At 39.8% G+C, this 3,443-nt stretch overlaps 1 pseudogene; it reads right to left on the bottom strand.

Annotated features, from left to right (window-relative positions):
- Positions 1–300: 300 nt before the first annotated feature.
- Positions 301–3,443, bottom strand: part of LOC102488582 (40S ribosomal protein S7 pseudogene) — a 6,875-nt pseudogene continuing 3,732 nt past the window's right edge.

The following is a 3,443-nucleotide window of genomic DNA, read 5'->3' as shown; positions in this document are numbered from 1 at the left end:
CTTTTTTTCCCCACATTTTATTGATTCAAAAAATTTCTGAAATAATCTAACTACTTTCAATAGCAAGTTCAGCTGATATATATGTATCTATGAATACATATTTGACTTAAGGTGTGAAACTGAGTAAAATGAATATACTATAAGGTAGCACCTGCTGATGCTATATAGCTTACGATGGTCATTAAATAGTTCTTTTTTAATGTGTGTGTGTGTGTGTGTGTGTGTGTGTGTGCGTGCGCGCATGTGCACATGTGTGTATTGTTTTTGTTTTTACTGTGAGGGTTTATTTAGTCATTTTCTTCACAACTGAAACTCTGGAAATTCAAAATTAACATCCTTGCCGGTGAGCTTCTTATAGACACCAGAGGAAGTTTAACCTTGTGCTTCACGTTGCTCTGCCTGGCTCGGTCCAGGTGGACCCTGATGAGCCGGCTGCCGTCCAGCTTCCTGCGGATCCTCTTGTCCACGATCTTGCTGGGGAAGACCAAGTCCTCCAGGATGGCATCATGCACGGCGGTCAGGGTACAGCTCCTGGGACGCCCTTCCTTCTTTTTCCTACTGTTCATACTGCTTTTTCTAGTTGGCTTAGGCGGAATTCTCCTCTGAGCAATAAAGACCACATGCTTCCCACTGAACTTCTCCAGCTCGCCTACAAGACGCACTTGGATTTTCTGGAAGGACTTCAGTTGAGGGACAGGAGCAAAGATACAGCTTTCCGACCACCACCAGCTTCAATTTCCTGGGCCGTGGTGATGTTCAGCTCCCTGAGCTGCACCTTCAGGTCCGAGTTCATCTCCAGCTCCAGCAGAGCCTGGGAGATGCCTGACTCGAACTCGTCCGGCTTCTCACCATTGGGCTTCACGATCTTGGCGCTCCAGCTGAATATGCCTGCTCCTCCGTGAGCGCCGACTGATGAACTTTAAGATATTTTTTAATTTCAAGAAAAGTAGTTTTAGCTTTAATAAATCGAAGAAATGCTAAGGAGCTGTACTTAAAACGTAAAGCCTGGAAACAGGTTAGGATTCTATTCAAACGGTAGGAACATGAACCTATCCACAACTCAAGACAGGACAAAAATCCTTAAAACTGGACAAGAAGAAAATCAGCAATGTTTTAGTCAAAAGTCATGAACTGCTGTTTCACTAGTTCAGTCTCATGTACTTCATCTATCTTCTGTTGTGGTTCAATCTTCCCAATTAAATTCTGGGATATAATACTCAACTCCAGACTTGTCCCTAAGATTAAGTTGGCCATTTTCTTAGTTTTTGAACTCTTATTTCTGTGTGTCTGTATTTGATTTTTCTGATATAGCACTCCCTTGAGAACTTCTTGGAGATCTGGTCTAGTGTTGGTAAATTCTTTCAGGTTTTGTTCATCTGAGAATGTTCTTGTCTTTTCTTCCCATATGAAGGATACTAGGCACAGTATTCTTGGTTGAAATTGCTTTTCCCTTAACACTTTGAATATATTTTCCCATTCTTTTCTCATTTGCATTGTTTCCAATGAGATGTTTGCTGTTAACTTGATGGGATATCCTTTCTGGGTAACTTGACATTTCTCTTTTGCCAATATTAGTATTTTGTCTTTATCTGTGGTTTTGGTCAATCTGATTATAATGTGTCTTGGAAAAGATCTTCTTGGGTTGATTCTATTTGGAGTCCTTTGTATTTCTTGGGACTGGATCTTTGAATGTCTCTCTCGAGGTTTGGAAAGTTCTTGTAGGATTTTATGGAATAGATTATCAAAATGCCCTTATGAGTTTCTTTGCCTTCTGGGATAGCAATTATCTGGATGCTTGGATGTTTGATAGTATCTAGTATTTCTCGTATATTATTCTCATTTTGGGGGGGCAATTTTCTCAGTCTTTGTGGTGGATTTTTATAGGCCAGTGATTCTATCTCCTATGAGATTCAATTTTCCATATGGTCTAGTCTGTTTTTCATACTTTAGAGGGAGATTTTGACTTCCTGTATTATAGCCTTCATCTCTAACAGGCCCCTATGATTCTTTTTTATGGTTTGTATTTCCTCTTTTGGGTCTTGCAAGAATTTCCTCACCTCCTGGAACTCGTCAGCTCCTTTCTCCTGCCTCTTCTGCAATTCATCGTCTCTTCTCTTCCATCTCTGTTAGCTTTGTCACTAGGAATATTCTGATGGATGGTGCATTTCTTCCTAATTCTTGCAGCTCAATCTGAGCATTCAGAGGTGTGCAGAAGGAGGTGGTCTGCAATCTCTCTTCTGTCTGTTTTCACTCTTTGTGTATCAGATTCAGTGAGAATAGAGGAATATTCAGACCCTAATCGTATTCAGATGTTTGGATCCTGTTCACTTGGACCTGTCTAGATACTTAGTGCAGAGGGTGAGCAGCCAATGAATAAAGAAAAAAGGAAGAGAATTAGAGAAGAAGAAAGAAGAAGAAAAAGGAAAATGAAAAAGAAAAAATGATAATAAAAAAAAGGGTGAGCAGCCAATGAATAAAGAAAAAAGGAAGAGAATTAGAGAAGAAGAAAGAAGAAGAAAAAGGAAAATGAAAAAGAAAAAATGATAATAAAAAAACATTAGATTTTAATTTTAAAAAGCAAAAAAAAATGAAAACCATGTTCAGTGCAAAAGCAATATTTCACAGCTCAAGCTCAGTACCCATCTCAGGATGGGCCTGGCTTGGGTTTGTGCCTTTCCTAAATGAAATGGGGAAAGGCATCAATTAGCACACTAAAGGAAGGGCTTAAGAGCCCAGAGAATACTTTACCTTAAAAAAATTTTTGAAAAAATATAATAAATCACGGGGAGACACAGTGAGACAAAGAGAGACAGGGAGAAATGGAGAGAAGGAGAAGAGGTATCCCTACCCACTAGAAATGAATCTGGAGGGAGAAGTCTCAGCAGAAAATCTTCATTTTTAGTCAAGGAAAGCAATATTTCACAGCTCAAGTTTGGTCTCCATCTCAGGATCCCTTTTTACTTTTTCTCTTTTTTTTTTTTTTTTTTTTTTTTTTGGGGGTTTTACGCTTAGGGGGTTGTTGACAGAAAGACAGAGAGAGACAGAGAGACAGAAAGCAAGAAATCACCCTCCCGGGGGGGATGGCCACATTGCAACCCCTTCTCCTCCATTGTCCTCTTGGATCTTGGGCACTTGAGTTTCTTGAACCGTAGTAGACTACATGGGAGTCCAGCAATGTAGTCATTACACCATCTGCTGGTCCCTTCCCTTTTCACTTTTTCAGCACTCCAAAAAGAAACCCATACCCATTAATAGTCACTTCTTTTTTCCAGGCCCTACTTCTTGTGCCCAACCCTACCCTAGCCCCAGACAACTGGTAATCACATTCTGTATGAATATGCCTATTCTGAACAAATCAGATAAATGGAATGATATAGTATCTGGCCTCTCGTGACTACATTCTTTTTTTTTTTTTTTTTTTGGGAGGTTTTTCCTGAAGGGCA

This window comes from Tupaia chinensis, unplaced genomic scaffold (assembly GCF_000334495.1).
Source record: "Tupaia chinensis unplaced genomic scaffold, TupChi_1.0 Scaffold000528_1, whole genome shotgun sequence".
Classification (NCBI taxonomy): Eukaryota; Metazoa; Chordata; class Mammalia; order Scandentia; family Tupaiidae; genus Tupaia; species Tupaia belangeri.
The sequence above is the reverse complement of the archived record's forward strand: the minus strand, read 5'-3'. Positions and strand labels throughout refer to the sequence as shown.